The sequence below is a fragment of the Anastrepha obliqua genome, chromosome 3 (assembly GCF_027943255.1).
Source record: "Anastrepha obliqua isolate idAnaObli1 chromosome 3, idAnaObli1_1.0, whole genome shotgun sequence".
Taxonomy (NCBI): Eukaryota; Metazoa; Arthropoda; class Insecta; order Diptera; family Tephritidae; genus Anastrepha; species Anastrepha obliqua.
In genome coordinates, this window is record NC_072894.1 from 27071551 (window position 1) to 27094827 (window position 23277).

At 34.9% G+C, this 23277-nt stretch overlaps 1 protein-coding gene across 1 annotated transcript in view; it reads right to left on the minus strand.

Annotated features, from left to right (window-relative positions):
- Nucleotides 1-19668, minus strand: part of LOC129240965 (probable protein phosphatase 2C T23F11.1) — a 44922-nt gene extending 25254 nt beyond the window's left edge. Inside the window, exon 1 of the mRNA XM_054877047.1 lies at nucleotides 19094-19668. The gene's annotated coding sequence lies outside the window, so the exon portion shown is untranslated. The remainder of the gene's footprint in view (nucleotides 1-19093) is intronic.
- Nucleotides 19669-23277: the final 3609 nt, after the last annotated feature.

Genomic DNA, 23277 nt, shown 5'->3' on the forward strand with positions numbered 1-23277 from the left:
TTCTTATCACTGCATTCACACAGCCATCGGGTAAACACATATGTACATACTAACCTGTCCATACCTTCGCGCCCACACACATTTCTTTAGGTGTGTCGAGAATTCATATTTTATACTGATAACTGTTGATTTTAGACGACTGCTGAAATTCCAGTAAACTTATTTGATCAGCTTTTATTTACCTACTCTACATACCTACATACATATATATGTATATGCCATGCACATATGGACATTTCCATCAGATGGTCTACCACAAGCAGAACATTAAAAGTTAAACAAATTATATTGGGAAATTATAGGAAAACAAGTGAGTCTACTGTAAACAATTTCAATAGGCCTCCACTTTCCGCCAAGCGTGAGTTCTGCCAGTTTAATGAGGTATAACTATACTCGCTAGCGGCGGGCCATGCTCGATAACTTTGTTGTTTCTTTCGTAAGCAAATTTGACGTCAAGTTAGTTGAGGAGAGAGAGTAGCATTCATAACCCATATCGAGATATTCGAATGCAAAGTCATACAAGTGTAACTTTTCTTATTTGTATATTTCTATTCCACGTTTTGTTTTGACAAATGTTCTTAAAGAGAGATATTATATTATACCTTTTACTTAAATATGAACGAGACGTTATCAATAAAACGGTCCGCGGATGACATATGGCAAAAATAAATTTTTTGTTTTTTGGTAGGACTGTTATAAGCTTACATGGCAAATTTCAGCGTGATATGTCACATAGTTTGTTTTCTGTGCTACTGTAAACAAGTCAAGCTCGGGTGTGTTCTTCGAATTTAACGATGGAAATTCAAGTTGAACAAAGAATTTGTTTGAAATTTTGTTATTCCAAAAAAATTTCGGCTTCAGACGCCTTAAAAATGTTGCAGACAACCTATGGGGACTCTGCTCTATCGCGTGCACGTGCTTTCCAGTCGTACAAATCGTTCAAAGAGGGCCGTACATCAACCCAAAAAACCACGCCAAAGTCGCTCAAAAATTAAGGTTATGCTGACTGTTTTTTTCGATTACGAAGGTGTGGTGCACTCGGAGTTCCTTCCGCAAGGCCGATCGGTTAACGCTGAATATTATTTAGACGTTTTAAAGCGTTTGCGCGAGAACATTCGTCTTAAAAGGAAGGAATTGTGGGGCAACAAGTCGTGGTTCTTGCATCACGATAATGCACCAGCTCACACTCACGTCTTGCTCGCGATTATTTGAACAGAAATAATGTTAATATCGTTCCGCAAGCACCGTATTCGCCTGATATGGCTCCATGTGACTTTTTCTTGTTTCCCAAGCCCAAGTTGCCGCTCCGTGGAAAACATTTTGAGACAATTGAAGTCATAAAAGAGAATTCGAAGAACACACTCGAGCTTGACGGCCCTTGCCAAAGATAGTTATTTATATGTAACAAGAAAGCAATTGACCAAATTTAGTTTCCCGTTAAGGTCAATAGGTATAAAATGAATAAATTAAGTTTAGAAAACGCGCAGTATTCGACATTATTAATCCCACGCCCACTGATTTTTGATTCTGCTCAACATACATATCTACATTCTGTTATAAAAATATGGGAAAGTTAACACAGTGCTCCTAAAGCAAGGGCAGGGTTTTTGAAAATGGATCCAAGATTTTCCAACGTAGAGTATTCGTATATGACCTCTAGATTTCAAATTTTCAAACCCCGAAATCGTACCTGATCCTATTTTAAAGATAGAGTAAGTTTACCTGTGGTAAATCTAGTTGAAAGATTTACATTACTTATTTTCAGTTTAAATGTGCATAGGTTCATGTCTACGCCAGATAAAGATCTAGTAGGCCTTGCCAGGCTAGACGTTTATTTGTACATTTCACAATATCTAAAAAGTCACTTGTAGTCTAGCAGCCATCATCTCAACAACACAAATACCTGTAATTTAAAATAAACTCACAATCCTAATATAAATCACCTTTGACGCAAACATTTTGGTCCTATTCAACACTAAAAAACTGAAATAATTTTTGTTAAATTACGAATAAAAAAGGCTTTGCAGATATTTTCAAGTAGTGTTTGACTTGTTTAGAATGGTGCAATGGACAATACGAAAGCTTGTTCTCACGATGAAAATAGACGTAAAGTCTGCGGACCTTGCGGTACAAAAATTTCTTTTGGCAAAAAAAAGCCGAATAAATTTCTTATAAACGAAAAGTATGAAACATTGATAAAGAAATTTATAAACAAAGATTATGATTTAAATAACGAACTTGCTACCTCACACTTTTTGATGCAAGTAACAACATTTTTACAAGACCTTTTCCAGACATGCCAGATTACAATAGTTTGGCTTTACCTAAAAGTACTCGCACATCTATGGACAGTTGTAATTGTTATGTATGTTTAACAGGCAGATATAAAGGTCATGAGAAAGTAGTAAAGGGTAAGGGTTGTAAACGAAATTTCGAAACTAAGATTGATACAACTAATGGTCTTTATGGATCCTCAAATATTGACAAACTTGCAAAGAAAGACAGCCAAAAAAAGGAAAAAACTAATATACAAATATGTAAAAAATGCTTACAAGAAATTGGTAAAGGCAAAAAACATTCATGTAATAATATTCAAGGCAATGCTTTAAAAATAATAGAAAAACTTCCTGATGTCAAGCAAGAAATCGTTGCGTCAACTATTATTAGAACCAAAATTGATTCTGAAGACGATATAAATCGACACATTAAGAATAAGAAAATTGAGTTGAGTACGAAGGGTTCTAAAATGAGAGTTGTTGTTAATCCTAATGAAAAAAAGGACATTACGTTCAGTGAAGAGCGTTTGGATAATTTGCGAGTAAACCTTGGCTTATCCAGTAATAAAATGAAAAGCATTGCTAACTTTTTAAGATCAAATGTTGGAAGAAAGTCAGTACCCGTTGACTATAAGAAGCACATGTCAGAAAAATCGAAACTTTTACAAGATATATATAAAAAAGATAAATACTTTTTTGATTGTGATGATGCAAAAAAAGAAGAAAGACCAGTAGTTTACGCAAATGCGGAAGAACTTTTTGATGCAGTAATTATGGAAAGAAAACTTGAAGGGAATGTTTGTGTTAAAGCAATGGCTGACGGGGGCCGCGGATTTTTTAAAATTTCTTTATCAATATTTCAAGAAAATTCTGATGGTGATGATTTTATATTAATTATGATGATTTAACAATTCATGATAAAAATCAGAGAAGTCTTTATTCTGAGGGAGGTAGCGCAAGTAAGAAAGCAAAATTGATGAGCGTGAAACGAGTTATACTACTATGCATTGTACGTAAAACTTTTGTTTGACATCACTAAAATAAATAACATTCCCTTCAAGTTCGTTTCGGATTTTAAATTGATGCTTATCATAAATGGCCAACAGATGGCATCTGCAATGTTTCCTTGTCCTTATTGTTTTGTTTCACTTAACGACTTGAAAGAAAACAAGACATCTGGACAGGAAGATGTGCTTTACAATCAATGTAGTTCCAATGCAGATAATTTTGAAAGCAATGTTATCAAACTGAAATCATACGGAGATTTAAGAAACGATTATGAACAGTTCAATCTTGCTGGTGGAAATAAGAAAAACAGCAAAGAGTTTCATAGCACTATTAACCTCCCTCTATTTACCGAAAGTGATGACATCACTGTGTTAGAAAAATGCGTAATTCCTGAATTACACGTGCTAATGGGCTTCGTAAACCATCTGTTTTGGAAAGGTTTAGTACCCCTTTTGGGAAAAGATAAAGCTTTGATATGGCCAAAAAAATTAAAACTTATTTCCAAAAACTACCTCGGAGATTGTTTCGAAGGCAATGCATGTAGGAAACTTTTAAAAGAAGCTCACAAACTAAATGATCCTGAGATTTATGAAACTGTGGGATATTTAAAAATCATACCTTTTACCAATGCTTTTGTAATAATGAATAAAGTTGTCGATTGTAGTTTTACATCTGGAAAAGTAGGACCAGAACTAAACGTTCATTTGAATAAGTTAAACAAAGCTTTGATTGCTTTACATGAAATTGAAGACATCTCAGTAACCTTAAAAATTCATGTCTTAAAAACCCACATTATGGAATGTCTTCAATTCATAAAACACAATGATGGTCTAGGATATTGGTCCGAGCAAAGTGGAGAGTCACTCCACCGTGAATTCTCGCAAACTTGGGAGAGATATAAAATAAATACAATCGAAGATGAGTTATACTTAGAGAAGCTTTTTACAGCAGTTGTAGAATTTTCATCACTTAATGCATAATCAAAATTTTGATTCCAAGGAGTATCGTTATCGCTCAAGTTTTTATTTAATAATAACATTTAAAAAAATCAAAAAAAAACCAAAAAAAAAATATAAAAAAACAAAAAATCAACCAAAAAAAATTTAAAAAACAAAATGGGACCAGGTTATTGTCAATTAGCCTGTTTGTCAATTAGCCTGTTTTTTGGCATTTAATTATATCAGTCAACCGCAGGCGTGCTCGCGGTTTTCACTATGGATAAAAATATCGAACAAAGAATTTGTCTTAAATTTTTGAACGTTAAGTTTTGAACAGAATTTCGTGTGCCGAATAGTTGAAAATGTTGCAGAAAGCCTATGGCGAGTGTGCTTTATCGAAAACACGGGTCTACGAGTGGTATAAGGCTTTTGCAGAGGACCGAGAAGTCGTGGAAGATTTGCCTCGATCTGGTCGCCCGTCAACGTCTTCAACGGATGAAAACGTCGACGAAGTCAAAGAAAATGGTGCTGAAAAACCAACATTTAAGTTTGAGGGAGGTAGCTCGTGACCTTAGCGTGCCTCACTATCAATTGGGCATGACATCCTGCTCGACTCGTTGCAAGAGAGTTGAATTTTTTTCAAAAAATTTCGGAGGAAGGTGGCTGAAGACATGCTTAAGGGGAGAGCCTGGTTTATAAGGTCAAAAAGTCAAATTTTTTTTTTCGTTTTAAGCGATTCCTAATAGAGCCTAAGCCCAGAGCCTAATTCTCAATATTTCCGTAAATACAAAGCCAAAGGTAGGCGAGCGTTAGGTAGTTACGCTGTGACCGGACAGCTATAGTACAAACTTTATCTTCTTTTCTCGACTTTTCATTTTTATGATTTCTTTGAATTGGCGTACATGAATGAAAAAAAAACTAATGAACCTTTTGAAATTAATCATAGCTTGCTCCCTTCAGTATTAAATTTTCTTCTATTTGAACTAACAAAATAGATATAAAAAAAATTTTCAAGATTTTTATACCAAGTTGAAGTGAATTTTTTTTTTATAATTAGAAAGGCATTTTTTTCTTTAAAACCTCCAAAAAGTTGAAAAATTTGGAATTTCTCTCAGTTTTCTTAGTTCATCTAGAATAAAATTCATGATAATTAGAAATCCATTTGAATTTTTTGCTTTAGATAATAATTACGAGCTGTATCTTGTACGCCAGTTGAAAACTCCAGCGTTGCAGCGCTCTACTAATTTCTATGTTAAACATTTTTTTCAACTTATTTTAACCAGTACAAAAATTTTTTATACTTTTTAAATGTTCATTAAAAGATAGAAAAAACTTTGCAGTGCTAAATTAATTTTTTCCTTAAAAAAAAAAATCGCTAAGAGATGCATAAACCAGGCTCCCCCCTTAAGCAAGTAAATTCCGTTGGGCCCGAACACATCATAACAGGTGATGAGACGTGGGTATACATGAGTATGAGTTTGACATGCAAACCAGTCAACAGGCGGCTGAATGGTGCTATCCACATGAGCCGAAACCCAAAAAACCACCAGTAGGTCAAAAGTGAAAGTAATGCCTTTCGTTTTCTTTGATTATCATGATGTTGTGCACTCGGAATTTGTTCCAAATGGTTCTACGGTAAATGAAGAATATTATTTGGAAACTATGCGACGTTTGAGAGAGAATCTGCGTAGGAAACGGCCCAATTTGTGGAAAGAAAACTCATGGATCTTGCACCATGACAACGCACCGTCTCACAAGGCTCATATTGTGAAAACTTTTTTGACCAAAAACTCGACAAATATCAACGCAAAACCACAGTATTCACCGGATTTAGTCCCCTGTGACTGTTTCCTTTACCCAAAATTTAAATTGCCACTCCGCGGATGCCGTTTTGATCGCCGCGTCGATAGAGGCTATTAAGGAGAATTCGCTGAAGCAGCTGAAGAAGATCTCTTCAAACGAGTTTAAAAGGTGTTTTGATGATTGGACTAAGCGTTGGCATATGGGTATTGCTCGAATGGAGCCTATTTTGAGGCGATAAAATAAATTTTGATGAATAAACAATCATTTCGCGTTTTATTAAACCATTCCCGGTACTTTTTTGACAGAACGCAAGTGTAGATATTGCAGGTGAAATAGCGGACTTAGATTTAATCGTCGCATGGCCTTCATGCTGGCAGTCCCAGTTTAAACTACTTGTACGTGGTACGTGAGCTGTTAGCCCGATTATTGTGGGTTCAACCCTAAATGCTCGAGCAGAAAACCTATAAATTATAGAAAAATCATTATTAGGAAAACCAGAAACTTATTAAACTTCACTTTAGTTTTAGTGGAGGAAAGTTAATAGCCATATGCATGCATGTACAGGTGTTTTGCATTCAATAAAAATTGCTTTGCATAACAAACGGTTCAAATTTCAAAAGGCGGCATGTGAGTGGCGAGGTTTGCCTCAGATTGAAAGTTGACAAAAACGTTTGCGTTTTTTGCAATTGGTTGCGTGTATGTGGCGAAGTTGGCGATTTTTATTTCTTTTGAGATTTCGAAGTGAAGACTCGACCGGAGAAATGGCAACATTCATAATAAACACTAAGCGTGGCAATCATTTTATACTCCACGACGAATAAAGTGCAATGAATATCGTCAAGCACGTTTGAAACGCTTTTCTAGCGATTGTTATGATTTGTTGCGTGTTTATGGCACGCTTAAAAAACAACGATAACACTGGTTTACAAATAACACTGTGCGACAAAATCGAACAAAAAACACAAGAGAAGAATGCGATATAATAATTACAAAAGAGACAGAGTTTTAGAATAATGAACCACCTGCCGTTTTATCTCAAAAAGTCACACTGTTTTTGAAGTTTTTCTAATTTGGCCTCAAGTTGATTTTATTTGAAAAAAAATTTTTTTGTTAATTTGTTATTAATATCGAGCCATTACCGCCAAAATAATGTATCCCACACCATAATCGATTTTTGTTTTGTTGTCGAAACCGATAGTTCAACATCATTTGCATCATCTGTCAAAATTTCATGGCTGTAGATTAAACCGTTATGATTTTATAACAAAAACAATTTTAATGTAAATGCATATGGTGACTTGTTTACATTTTCTTTGAACGCTTGTGTGGGATACAATTAAATTCTCTTTTAAAATAAATGAAACACAAGGGAAAAAAATAAAAAAAACCCAATTTTTTGAGACTTTAATTAAAGGTATATAGGAAGGTATGAATTTGTTTTTTTTGCAAAATATGTTTTTGTTTTCAATTATTGGATATTTTTACAGCTCTCCCTGGTACCGTATAGCGATTCAGATGAATCTTTCGTTGATTTAAATGGTTTGGAAAGTTTAAAAGAAGTCGAGGAGGAAACGTGTGTTGGGAAAAGGGGCTACAGAAAGCAAAAGAGAATACCTAAAAGGCTGCAAAAAGTTAAGAAAAAATATACGAGTGTTTTGCCCAACCCGTGCCTAAAGAAAAAATTTCCAAATTCGTGTCATGATAAAATTTCTGAAGATGAAAGAGTAAGAATAAATGAACATTTTTGGGGAATCGGCAACAAAATTAGACAGAAAGATTGGCTGTCTTCTTGTGTTAAACAAGTCGATATTAAAAGGCCATATGGAGAAAGTGACAGTAAAAAGTGCAGCTTTAATTATTTTATCAATATCAATAATAGCAGTTTTAAAGTTTGTCAACAATTTTTATTGAAAACGTTGAACATTTCACAAACGATTTTAATATCCGTAATAAAAAATAGAAGTTCGTATAAAACTTGCCTTGAAAATATAAAAAAGCCAACTGCACACAACAAATCTGAGGAAGCAAGCATATCGATAGTCCATCTTTATTGTGACAGGACAGAACAAAAACAGAGCTATGCTTGCGACATTAACCTATTTTGTTGAAAATTCTAATTTTTTGACTAATATAAAAATCACATACTTGTTGCCTGGACACACCATCATGCCTGTTGATTCGATACATAGTACAATTGAATCGTTTATTCGGAATAGGACTATTTGGGCTCCAAGTGAGTGGTACACCATAATATCAAATGCAAGAACTAACCCAAGAAAATATAATTGTATTGAATTAACTAACAGTGGTTTTAAAGACTGGAAGACATTTTCACAGGCGTTACTTCCAAATTCAGTGAAAATTCAATTTACAAAATTACGCTCTGTTACATTGGAAAAAAATATTCCAAATATTACTCTTAAATATGGCTACTTTGATGAATCTCAAACCATAAATTGTGATCTAGATTCAATTCCACGATCCAGACGAAACTAGGAAATAGTTTGTGAGGGACCTACTCAATTATATGATGATATATTAAACATTTCTTCTGCTAAATATAAGGATTTGAAAACGCTTTGCGATAGAAAAACTTTACCCGTAAAATTCCAACACGAGTATTTGAATTTAAAATGGGATGGATCTGTTAAAGATTTGCTACCTGAAACCGACCAGGAAGATAGTATTTAGCGTTTTTTATATATTTTTATCTATCGTTATTCAAGTTTACAAGATTTTAATATGAATAACATTACTTTCTTAACAGGAAACTTTAAATATATGAAGTACATTACTTTATTTTTGTTTTATCGAATATACTAAGAAATGTATACATTTATTTTTTTAAATCAAATGTAATTTAATTTGAAGGACTAAGTAAAAAAAATTAAATAAAAACAAACGGGAAGTCACATCCTTAAAATAAATTTTTGTGTAACCCACACACTTTTTTAATAATAGGTTGCCAGAAGGAAAGCAAAAAAAATGTATCCCACAAAAACAACCCTTATGATGCAAATATCTATTTAAAATTATTAAAATTAAATGTATTACACAAAAAAATATTTACATTATAAATTTTAAAATAATGGCTTTATTTAAACTGATTTAATTTAAAAAAAACCTTCCCCTGTAAAATTTCGAGTTTGTGGGATACATTTTTTCGGCGGTTATGGCTCGATATAGTTTTACAAAATTAAAAAAAAGGACTGGCCCATATTTTAGTGGAATATTTCAACCCAATATTTCTTATTCGACGATCGCAATATAAGACGCCACTGGAAAATTAATCCATTTGCATCACCCAGGATCATCCAACCTTAGTTTGCCAGTTAATTCCGAAACTGTGCGTAGACGTTTGATGCAACACAAATCATTCGCAAGTGATGCACAAAAAGTACCGCTACCGACAAAAAAACACTTGAAAGCCTATATAGAGTTGGCAGAAGAGCGTGGGCCCCGGCCCGTGAGTAAATGGCGAAATACATTTTGGTCAGATGTGAGCAAAATCGAATTGTACAGGCAGGCTTCATGAAGTATGTTTTGCGATCACCCAACACGGGATGCAGTCCCGATCTCACCACAAAAACGGTCAACCATGGCGGTACTCAAGTTATGGTATGGGGTAGTAGCTTTTCATATAGCGGAGTAGGCCCAATTTATTTGATTGAAGGCATCATGGATTTTAAATGGGATATGTGAAAATATTAGACGATGTAATGTTACTACATGCCACTGTAATGAGTGCACCAGCAGTATAACGACCCCAAACATGCAAGTAGGGCCGCAAAAGAAAGCGGATGAGTTTATGTACAGTAGATTCTGTTTTTATGCGGTAGATACGTTCCGCAAGAAACAGCATAAAAAAAGCTAGCAGTTCTATAGTAAAACTATAGATACGTTTCAAAAGTGCTAAGAACCGCATAAATCCGAAATAATGTAATAAAATCGCATAAAAAAAGGGCACTAGTCCCATATTATAACTATAGATACGTTCCATAGACCGCATGAATCTGAAATCAACAAAATATTGTATTTTTGAAAATTTTATAATGTTATTTAAGAAACGTCAGAATCGAAAAATAAATTTACGTCAGAAATAGAATCAGACAATACCCACATGTTGCGCATTCGTTTAGGATTTGGCATAAAATCACTTTCGTCACTTGAGGAAATGTACACGTCTGATCTAGATGGTTATGCAGGCGGTTCCATACTTGTAGAGTTAGCATTTCTGATGTAATCTGTGATGAGTTTTTGCTTAGGTGGTTTAGAATCTTGTTTATATGTACAATTCCCGATAGGTCGACATGCATTTTTTAATTAAAAAAAGACCGCACTATTTCAAAACCGCATAAAAACAGAACCTACTGTATTTGCCTGCTCAGTCTTTCAACCAACCAATTCTCGAGATTTGTGAGTGAGGCAGTAAAAGATGCTTGGAAAGGAGTCCCATTAAAACGAGGATCCCATAGACTTTATGCCACGAAGATGTGATGAAGTGCTGAAAAACAGAGGGTATTCAAAGAAATATTGCTGCTTTTTTCGTTTTATAAAGCCTTCAAGGCATTTTATGTTTAAAAAAATCTTCTATTCTATTTTTATCCTTTTTTTATGTGGAACTAATTAATTTTTAATTTGTTGTTCTTAAATTGAAATTTTAATTTTTGTTTACTTTGGATTCAAATATGTTAACTGCGGAAAGGTTAATGCAACTTACAGTCTGAGTCAGAAGAAAATAACCGATTTTTTTCTTGTAACTTCTAGATATATTTCGTTCTGCTTTTTGCTGCATAATAGTCCCACTCAAGGGCTACGACGCCAGTGCTAACTCAGGTTAGTGTCGTTCGAGACTTTCCCGTAAACGCAACCAAACAGAAATGAGTGAGAAGTACGCGAAGCGTTTTGAGGTGGTATCTTTACGCACGCAATCGAAAGGACCGAAATTAGTCAAAAAAATTTGTTGTCATGTAGAATCAGTGGTATTAGGTGTACAAAAATGTTGATGACTTTTCCGAGCGCGGCTTGAAGCGAGTGACGACAAAAAAGCAGAATAAAGTGATCGCCCAACTTTTTAAGCGCGACCCTTCTTTGTGACTACGCCAAGCACGATCAGTTCTTCCTAAAAAGGGAATAAATGTGAGTATCAACACCATCGAACTACGACTGAAGGAGGCGAAGATATCCTACCGTCCTACATCATCAAAACCACAACAAGAAAATGGCGTCGCAGTATTTGGAATGGCTTTCCCAGTCCCCAGACGCCAACTCCATTGTAAATGTGTGGGGAACTATGAAAACGCATCTTGCCGGAAGACTAGTCTATGATTTAAAGGAACTCGTGCGTCAAGTTCTCAAAATCTAGGCTTATTTGTCGACGAACTACGCAGAAAAGCTGGTTCAAGCATGCCGAGAAGATACCAGGCTATTCTCGACAACGATGAAGACTACACGGCTTATTGAGTAATTGCGACTCGTAGTTTTGTGCATACTTTCATGTAACATTTTTTTAAAATATATTTCTTTTATACTTCATGAATAATCGCGGTTCCTTTTTCTGATTTTTGAAATAGAACCGTTATTTTATTGATAATTTAACATTGCATTTTTTTTATGCTGGACTTTCCAGGACTTCATTGCTCTTATACTCGTATGTATTTTATAAAATCTAATGAATTCTAAAAAAAAGGTGCACTTGTTTTTGATTTTTTCGAAGTTACGTAGGTGGCGAGATGGGTTGGGTAGGAAATGTTTATGGCACAATAATCGGTACTCAAAAGCCTGTACTGCGATATTCTGCTTTGCGAAATTCTATATTAAAAACACTAAAAACCGTTCTCAGTATTTTTAGTACAGAATGTTATATTCAAACAATAATATTTAAACAGTTAGCGCTAATTTCAGAAACGATTCAAATCGCTAATAATTTAATTGAATATGGATTGATGTATTAATATTGATGTATTTTGTATCATATTTCTTTATCAAATATATTCAAACATGGATAGCTCGTATCTACCCCGAATGTGCGGCTAACTGATTTTTTAGATATTAGAAATTTATATCATCTACCTTTTTTCTTAAATCCAAATGAGTTATTTGGCGATATCTCAAAAACTTAATGACGAATTTCCGCACTCGGCGACAGGCTTTACTGAGGAATGGCCTGCTTCATTTCGTGCCGGAGGTGCTACTTAGGAAGCCGCCCGCATACCGATCAAACAAATGTATACTTTTATCGATTTTTAAATTCTTCTTCTTTAAATTGAATTTATTTAAAAGCAAGTTAAAATTTTTTGCATACTTAATTTAGGTGTCACAGTTCAATAAAACATCGTTCGAGCATACCATCTGTTTCAAGTTAGGAAGCTTAAGTTAGAGCCAGGTTGCTTGTCTAAGACAAGACACTCGGTGGCCCTAAGGCCCATTGTTACACCAGTATTTGGTTTCCATCCCCTGACTAAACCCCTGCTTAAACTATTTGCATATTTTTAAGAAGGTAACTAGTTCCTCCAGTGAGACATTTTCTTTCAAATTTGTCAGGTCTTCAAAGAAATAATCGCCAAGATATTATATTTAGCATGGCTTCTTTGAAGTGCAGAGCATTCAATTTCTTCTTCATCTCCACAACTCTTGCAGAATTCATTGCGAGTTACACCCATTCCACTGACTAGGGTGCCAATATGGCAGTGACCCGTTGTAACACCTGTGAGGGCGCTAATAATTGATCCGTTGAATCCAAGCAGATATTTTAACCTTTTAAGATTTCTTTTTTGGCCAGAGCGCTTTACAGACCCTGCAGTTATTAGACAGAGACCACCTTCTATTGGTTTCGGCAATGACGTTCATGTTTGTGTTCTCTACCACACGCCGAAGGTTAAGCTCAGTCTTTCCTAGCACACTCATCCGCTTTTTCCCTTCCCTCCAGTCCAGAGTGGCCAGGGATCCAACAAAGTGTGCTAACGCAGGTACCACTCTGGCCACCAAGCCCAACCCCCAAGAAAAATTAGAATACTCTGTAAGCTCAAAAACGTAATTATTAAGGGGGGAGCCTGCGTTAGAGGCTTCAAAAAATCAACTTTTTTTTGGCATAAATGTCTTCCCAAATTACTCATATCCAAGAATGTGTCCTCAAAATTTCAGAAGCAAATTAAAAATATTTTCGGAGTTACAGAAGAAATTGTGAGCAAGCGTCGAGCAGGCATACGAGCGGCCGGATCGCTCGAAGTGCGATTTCTCGGTTTTTTATTTTTACGATTTTTCCTAATTGGCGGAAAAGATAGGGAAAAAGTTAAACGTCCTATCGAAACGAGATTACATTGATTGTATTCGGAATTAAATTCTCTTCTAGTTGAACCTAAAAAACCTTAAAAAAGTTATGATTAACCCACTTTTTAAACAATCTAAAGTGAATTTGTTTTTCCAAAAAAATGAATTTTTTTTAATTAGCGAAAAATTGTTGAATTTCTCGTTTTTGTTTAATTTTCTTGGTTTAACTAGAAGCTACACTATACTAAAATAAAATTTGGGTTTTTGGTTTCAGATGAAAATTACGACCTGCTTCTTTCCCGCTGCACGACACATGCACACTCGAGGAGCCTCGGCAAAATGCTTGTACCAGGCATAATATGACATATATTTTAATGAAAAAATTTGAGAAGACTGTTGAAATATGTAACAATAAAACCTGAAAGTTTTGTTTCAATCGAATATTTCTTTCCTTCCCAAAAAACCACGAAAAATCGATTTTTTTGAAGCCTTTAAAGCAGGCTCCTCCCTTAAATCGCAGCCAAACTCCTGAGCACGGCGAACCATCTGACATTAAGCGAGAAACTACTGACGAATTCACAAAATTTTCTCCTGGGAATGCCAAATTCAGAGACCAACCACCACCGGCACTTTCTGCTTGCTGGATTTGAATTTTATTTAAACTATTTATGATTCAAACTGTTCACAGCTATAGCTTAAAAATCTGTTGTTTTAAGATATCAAAACAGATAATTTGTTTCGTCAGAAGTCGTCCCGACAAGGTTTTTGGCATTGATTAATGTAAGTGGTAGTCAGAGGTTGTTATTGTTCTTGCCTGAATATAAGTACGTGCCAAAAAAAATGTGCCATTCCAGCAAATTTAATCTAACCCCAGTCCTATGTATATATGAATATGTGTGACAATTAAATTTGCTAAAAGTTAATATCTTAAAATTTAATTTTTTATGTAACTTTTAGAGACAAATTGAATGAAACAAAAGCGATAACAACTTAGGCCTAGTGAATTTATCACTTTCCAGATAGCGATATCAGTTTAAAAATATACTATACATACATATGTAAGAAGATAAACCACTGTGAATAAAAAGTCATAGCAACAAACATAACGAAAAGAAATATGTCAGATGGCTTTAAGCCGACCGTATTATGGAAGGCTACATATGTATTTACATATGTACATATGCAGTGAGAGAATATAAATATATGTAGATGATCTCCATTTTTGCACTTCTTACTTTACAAGAAATCATGAATTGTGAAGAGTTTCAAATCAGTGAGAAACTAAAGAAATTAACACCGAATTACTACCACCAATCACACCACTATTCCTCATCGAGTGAAGGATACCTTGCATGCATACATATACATACATATATACACGTTCTTGAATGACTGTCATGTGTACTGAATGTGAGTGCGATAAATGACGAGCATAAGAAATAAACAACAACACCGCAAGTAAATGAAGAAGAAGAGAAAAATAATTGTATGAAGCCTCAAAAGCAAAACAAATAATTGTTAAATATTTTTTAGATAATAAACAAGCAAAGAGGGTGTAGAGGGGAGAGGGGAGAGGGAACGAGCGTAAAAATGCTGCGCATTAAAATGTGTGCGATAAGTGTATGAATCAAAGAAATGCTACATTTTGTGTAAAGTGAGTGGGGGATAAATGCAAATTAATTGCAATTGAGCTTTATTACCCTGAGATTTTGCAGAATGTTTGCTTTTATATTGCGCGTAATTTTTACCACAATATTCGTAAGAAAATATGATTAGAAATATGTTTATATTTAGTACTTGAAAGCTATTTTAAAATAAATATTAAATATAATAATAAAATTTTTAAAATAGATGCGACTAATGAGAAGATTAAAATACCTACTTTTGTTTATATTCGGTGCTAACATTTCATTTTACTATAAATTATATTACAACTGATAAGAAATAAAGCTTATACAGGGTGACTTATTTAAAGAATACATATACATACATATGTATGTATATGTTAAAGTTGTTAATACCCGGCAGGCGTATACACCTCAATAAATAAAGTAAAAAATCATTAGAGAAGTGCTAGATTCGGTGCGGACTGAACTTTATATATATATACATATTTAGATACATATATATAAAAATAATAGTTGGCGCTACAGCCTTTCGGGTGCTTGGCCGATCTCCTCCTCCTATTTGTGGGGTGTGTCTTTACGTTTTTCCACAAATCGAGGACTTACGGGAACCTTATGAGAAACTTTTTCATGGCAAAAATACACCCGTAGGTTTGCCATTGTCTGCCGAGGACCCCTAATGGGCCCTTTTTCAATTGATGTTTCGAATCTGTGCGCTTCCGAGTGTTAGTCACGCACAAACCTACGTGGCTACGTGAACGTCGTTGAACTTTATACTGTCGCGCTGAAAAAATGCGTTAATTTTTGAAACTTAGTTTGCAGGCAATGCATTTTTTCCATATAAAAAAAATTCAAAAACAAATAAAATATAAAATAATTAAGCCGAGTTTTGAGCCATTTTAAACTAGCACAATTTATACCAAAATTAAATTGGAAAAATTCTGACTGACTCTGCAAAACTTTGAAGTTTGGTGAACATTTTTTTAATCTTGCCCAAAACTTGAAGCTTTTATTTATATGGTTTTTGGAGGTTTAATTATATTTCGTAATTTATATATTTTTATGAAAAAATAAATTAAATTAAAAATACAAATTTATATATAAAATATAAAAAATATATATAAATAAATAAAAAAAATTATATAAATAACCAAAAATTTACAATGCGTCGCGCTGCTGCTATTGAGAAATATGGTAGGTGTATAGAACTACAGTCATGGACACATAAATAGCACACTTGACTTTTGAATACAAAAAAGTTAGGCTGGCCTCCTAAGATCAGTTGCGCTGCATAAGTACAAAGTCAGATGTTTCTGAACAAAAAGAGAATGATTTAAAGCTCCTAAATGTATAAATCCAGTCATTGATACGCACCACAAACGCAAATTACTCATCACAGAATTGTATGATGCAAAGCACCGCAGTGGTATGAAAAAATTGCATCGCATTGGTTCTCGCATCTCAGTGCTAAATTGCAAAGCGACGTTTAGGAAGCCAGCTTTAATTTCAATCACTTTAACTTTAGATTTATCTAGAATAATGAAGCGAAAAAATAACTCAAGCTTCAAATCGCATGGAAATCTAAAAATTTTGCTATTTAAGTCCCTACTCTTAACTCATAATTAAAATCGGAAGTAAATAATTGAATTAAAGAAATGTTAATTTTTATTGCATAGATGAAAATTTCAATAGGGGAATAAATATAAACCTTCAAAATCCTAAAATTTAAACAAAGTCAATGACAAAAAAAATTAAAAAACTTAACACAGTGTAAAAGAAGAAGTATGTTTGGCTCTTCCCTATGGACGGAACCGATTTTGATGAAACTTCTTGGAATGACGTCGTTGTAATATCAGAAAATTATCCCATAAATTTTTGTGAAATGCTGCTGGAGTGGCAGTGGCAGATATAAATCCGGTCGTTTCGGTAACGTAGAACTATCGTAGGAATGTTCTAACTTTACACTCTTATGTTACGCTGCTATTATTGTGAACACATGTGTACACACATATGTACATATATGAATATTAATTCAGTATTTCTATGCATGCACCGATTGTAGGATTTACGGCTTTATTTCAATTAGATTATTTTCTGACCTTTTTACTTAGTGACAGGTGTTTCATGTTATCTGGTATTATATAACCCCAGAGCTTATTGACGTGATAACGTCTTATAATTCGATTCAGCTGGCTGCACGCACGAAAAAATGTCTCGTTACCTTGCTCATTTGTCGTTACCTTGCTCATTGCCGTTACCTTGAATGAACTGCAAGCGAAAGCGCGGAACGAACAAAGCAAACGAACGGCAACGTTCGATACCGTGCTCTCTCCTACTTAAGTTAGCGTATATACATATGTATGTATATGCGCATATGTACATATATAAATTCACGTATTTGTATTTGCATATTTGATTTACTTGAAGAATTTAAAATAAAACCAAGTTTGTTAATAATACCTGTTGTTTTAATGTTATTATTATTAATTTTTTTATTATATATGAAGGAAAAAATGTATGGTAATATTTATCATATACCTTATAAGATAAGTTGTATACTAATATATGTATATAAACATGCATATACATATACAATTTCGCGCAATTTTCAAAAAGAACAAATCTATATGTAAAGATGCATACAAGTCATATGGACATATCAAATATACGAATCTATTCCGTACGCAAGCAAATGTAAGCTAATGTGCTTGAACTGCAAGAGAGAGCGCGGAACGAACGACAAAGAGCACAATCGGCCCCCGCGTTCGGCAACGTTCGACATCTGGCTCTGTCCTACTTGAGTGAGCATATATATGTATGTATATGTATGTATATGTATGTATATACGCATTTGTATATAAATTCACATACTTGTATATATTTGCATATGCCTTCTTCCTGTGTGCATGGTAATGAACCATTTCTCTGTTGAGAATAGGACGATGATAGAAAAAGTAGGAAATGAAAGGGAGTGTTTCGAGTGTAAAGTGTCTTGAAAAAGGCAAATCGATGATGGTGCCTCTTAGTGTTGTTGACTTATTAACGTCTGATGCACAATCGAAATTGAAGAAATCTTTCATGAATTTGATAAATGTTTCGTCATTTTTCACGTTTGTGTAAATGTAACTTGACCTATTCCATTGCGATTCCATTTACCTCCTCCTCTAAATCCATACAAAATATCTATCAAACAAATAAAATTAAAATTTTGTTTTGAAAATTGCAACCATTCCATGAATATTTTCTTATGACGTTGTCACGTTAAACTATCGTCAGTAAACCGACTTTACAGATTACCTCTTTTTTTTATAGCAGTAAGGTTTTAATAATTATATTTTGAAATATGCCTTTGCCTTTTAACTCCAGCGGCATGTGAAGAATATCTAGCCTGCTAATGCAAAACCCGAGCACAAAACACCAAATGATAGAAAGTTTTTTTTGATAGCGGTCTCCCCTCTGAAGGCCATGGCGAACCTCCGAGAGTATTGCTATCGTGAAAAAGCTCCTCAAAAAAAACCATCCATCGTTCGGAGACGAAATAACACAGTGTATTCCTTCGTTTGTGGAAAAATATCAAGACGCACAGCACAAATAGGAGGAGGAGCTCGGCCAAAGGGTGTAAGCGCCAATTATACATATATATGTATATATATTATATATGTGTATATGTATTATATATAATGGAACATTAAAACAAACATTTAAAAAAAAGCGCATTGAGACAGACAGACAGCATTTGAAGAGTATTTTTCCTGTTAGTAGCGATTTTTAGTATAACAACTTCATTAATAAACAACATAATAGGATCTATGTATATACGCATAGGTATTCGCACACATTTTGCTGGTATCTGATTATCGAATATTGAAGAAAAAGTGCGCCAATTGAGCCCAAGCTAAGATGGTACCATTTGTCTGTTTATCCCTATTTCTTCTATTCGTAATTTGGGGATGAAAGACACCTATTGGTATGCACGTGCTTCCTCGCATCAATTGGTAAATTTAAGAAAGAAAAATAAAACAATATTATTTATTAACAAAACTGGAAATATGTGTATATTTAAATTGCATTTTGTAGCAATACTTCAAAATGCAGAGCACCCATTAGCTCACATTAACACCTTAAATTAGGCAGCTATCTGGCTAAGCGCAATAAAACTAAAACGCTTACTCACCTGTCTGTCTTGCTATGTGATCGCGATTATTGGACTTAGAGCCCTATGGCACACCAGTAGCTGGAGATTTTGTTGGCGCTAAATGCGCTATTTACACTTAAATCTACTTCCTTGTGGTACTTCACCCGAGGATGACAGTCCTGAATCGACAGCCGCTATGCCGAATTGCCAATAAAACAGTACGGTTGTTGTTGTTATTTATGGCGGTTGGTTTTTTGCTCACTGTTATTGTTACTGCGTGATTCACTATTGTAAATGACCAATATTTAGTCGTACGAGAAATACACGATATCCAAGCAAACTGATTCCGATTTCAATGTGTGCTAGCCGCTATCGCTTGCGATTTTGTCGTTTTGGCGAGCACTTGTCTAGAGCACCCCTTGACCGGAAAAATCTACAGTTCTTGATGTCGCCAATGCTCTTTATTTTTTTACTTCCGCACTTTATCTTTATATTTATCCCTTTCACGTTAATTTTTAATTTATTTGTTTTTCCTGTAATAATTTCTTCCAACACAAAAAGCACAACAAAAACTGTTTCAGTTCGTTCCGCATTGATTCTCCACATGAAAATAAAAATGCTCAGAACTGCCAAGTGTTGCCTTAGCTTTGTGATAAAACTTCACGCAAATTTACTGAATCATAGAAAAGAGGGAAATTAAATTTTATAGTAAGAACTTGACTTAAGTGGAATTACTATTCCGATAACAGAAGCAATTTAAATTTAAAAATCATGCAATAAAAATTTAATCCCGCAGCGACTATCAGATGGGAAGATAATTAATTGCTGTTTTAATTGTTTTACCCAGTGGATAGATTAAGTACTGCAACACTGTTACTGGACGGCATAATTTAAATGACGTTTATTTACAGGCACCGTGGTTAAGTAAACAAAACAGAGTGTCGCAAGAAATCTGTGAAGAACAGTATATGCACCCTGTTGTGAAATGAAGCTAACGTAGGGTGCACAATTTCAGTTTCCGCATTGGGTTTTCAGAAATGTTCATGAAATGTGAAGGCGGAAATGTTAAATAACATATTTAAATTGAAGATCGGCTGGCAGAGAATGTTAATGAGATGAGCTAACGCAAATGTTAAATACAATTTCTTTGAATTCTCAAATGAAGATTCGCTAGCAGAGAACCCATGGTGAAAAAAAATTCAGATCGTTAACCATCAGAGCAGGTCTTCCTCTTCCTCTACTACCACTAGCATGTGCCACATAGAGTTCTTTCAGAGCCGGACCGTTCATTCAGATGACTTGACCTAGCCAGCGGAGGTGCTGGATCTTTTTTCGCTGCGCAATGTTTATGTCGCCGTAAAGCTCAAACAGCTCACTGTTCCATCGGAGTTAGTAATAAATTTTGGGTTAAAAATGGATTAAACGGAGCGAAAAACTTGAAAATGTTGAGAAAATGTTTCGTTAAGGATACTCTAAAGAAAACAGCCGACAGCCGTTTATGAGTGGCATGCACACTTCAGAAAAGATGGTGAGTTCCTCGATTGTTCGGATGACGAACGTAGTGGCAGGCCGTCGACATGAAAAACTGATGAAAACATTAACAAAGTAAAAGAAAAGGTCATCAATAAAGGCAAATTAACCGTCAGAGAGCTGACAGAGGACTTGAGCATTGCTTATGAATCCGGAATACGGAATTGTAGTTAATGACTTGAGCTGCGTTGTGCTGCTGCAAAATTGGCCCCAAAGGTAATGAATTTCATGCAAGAAAGGCACGGCGTTGAAGATCTCCAAGGCTAAATCTATCCCAACATTCATCAAACACATGATTACTGGAGACGAGACGAGAAGTGGGTTTATGAGTACGACACGCAATCCAGACATCCGGCATTGTTTTCAGCGAAACAAGAAAGCGATGCTCCAGATTATTATGGACAGTATTGATAAAGTCACAAAATCACTTTGGGAAACACGTTTCAGCAGCAAAAAGGAAGTAAAGGAAAAATAGAAGACGACTCTCTTGGAAATAGAGTTGGATAAATGTGTCGGAGCTGGATCAAACGCTGGCATAAATGCGTTGTAGTTGATGGAGAGTACTTCGAAAGCGATAATATCAGAATAAACTTGTATTTTGAATATTCCGTAACTTTTTGCTCAAGTATGTACTTATGTATGTACATATATGTATATCAGTTTTCATTTTCGAGTCTAATACATGCGCCCTATATGAGCCGAGTATTGCCTTCTACGCCGCAATATGGGGCACGATAAGGGACTTAAAAGTTTGGTTCTGGTTTGTCTATACAGAAATTTATGTCTAGATCGCCCAATTAGTCTAAAGTAGCATTTTTTAGCCAGACTAACATTATAAATAGTATTAATGTTGACTTCCAAGCGAACGAAGTTCTATACCTAAATTTATAAATTTACTAGCTTATACCCGTGGGTTTCACCCCACATTTCTATCAAAAAGTATGCAATGTAAATAAAACAACTTTAGCTTTTTTAAGTCAGTTTAGGTATTATTTAAAACGATCGTATATTCGACATTTTTTGTTATATTATTTTGAGTATAAATAAAAAGGTTTTTCGGTGCGCCAACTCGGGAGCAGGCTACATATAATTGGCCATGGGTAAAACATGAGTTGGTTGGTTTGACTCCTACTACAGCTAATGATTGTCCCTGAGCTTTATTTATGGACATTGCGAAAGCCAGTCTAATAGGAAATTGGAGGCGTTTAAAATTGAAAGGTTATCCGTCGGTATCATTGGAATTCTTGGTATGAAAACTTTGTGGTTTTCAAAATTTCCTGATAAAACCATAGCTTCCATAACATTCGGTAAAAGTTTCGCCTTGTGCCATTGCATAAACGTGGAGGATCCAAATTACGCAGCATAATTTAAAGCTTCCAGCGACTTTTTATGGGCCATTGTGCACTCATCCCACATGATTAGCTTACATGTCTTTAGAACCCTACCTTGACCTGAGTTTTTGCTTATATTGCACATCGGTGCATAGACAGTGGTAACTTAAAAGCTGAGTGAACTGTTCGTCCGCCACACAAAAGGGTAGCCGCTATTCCTGAAGAAGCAACTGCCACAGCGATTTCTTTCTTTTCTCTTACACCAGCCAATATCAAATTAAGCAGAAATGTTTTGCCGGTTCCTCCAGGCGCATCAAAAAAATTAATCCTCCCTTATTTTCAATAATCATTCCTTGAATAGTTTCGTACGCGACTTTTTGATCCGTAACCTCTATCGTTGATAATATAAATTCGTTTCTATATCAAATGATCTAACCCCCAGTTTTCTCTAAGCTTATATTTTTTCTAGGAGTACTAAACACTAACTTCATTAAACTTTTTACCAATTTTTGGTATTCTACCATAAATGCGTCCAGTAATATGCAGTATGAAAAATCCCATTTGTATAGGAGGTGTCACGCCCCATTTCTAGCTATCATCAGTTTTCATCTGCACCTGCAGGTATTAACCTTATATAATCTCTTACCAAATTTCAGTTGTCTAACGTAGTATTTACGGAAATACGGACTGGTAAAAATTCCATTTGTATGGGAGGTGCCACTCCCCCTTTTTAGTTATACGCAGTTTTTGTGTATGTGGTAAGGATTAATGTCATATAACCCCTTCCAGAAATACGGACTGTTAAAAAATCCATTTGCATGGGAGGTGCCACGCCCCCTCTTTAGTTATACACAGTTTTTGTGTATGTGGTAAGGATTAATGTCATATAACCCCTTACCAAATTCCAGTAGTCTAACGTAAATACTTCCAGAAATACGGACTGTTAAAAATTTGAGTTGTATGGGAGGTGCCACACCCCCTTTTTCGTTATACGCAGTTTTTGTGGATGTGGTAAGGATTAATGTCATATAACCCCTTACCAAATTTCAGTGGTCTAACGTAAATACTTTCAGAAATACGGACTGTTAAAAACTCCATTTGTATGGGAGGTGCCACGCCCCCTATATATATCAAAATATTTTTTAGCCTATGACCATCCCGGTAAGGTATCCAGTTCGTGTTTCAAATTTGGTTACGATCGGTTTATGCGTTTAGGACGCAAGTCGATCTATAGATACATACATAATTTGAATTTTATATATATAGATTCCAAGCAAAGCCCAATTTGGCTTACCTTTCTTTTTAAAAATAGCCTGTTACAAATGTAGATCACAAAATGGCAGACGAAAAAAAAGTGCGTGT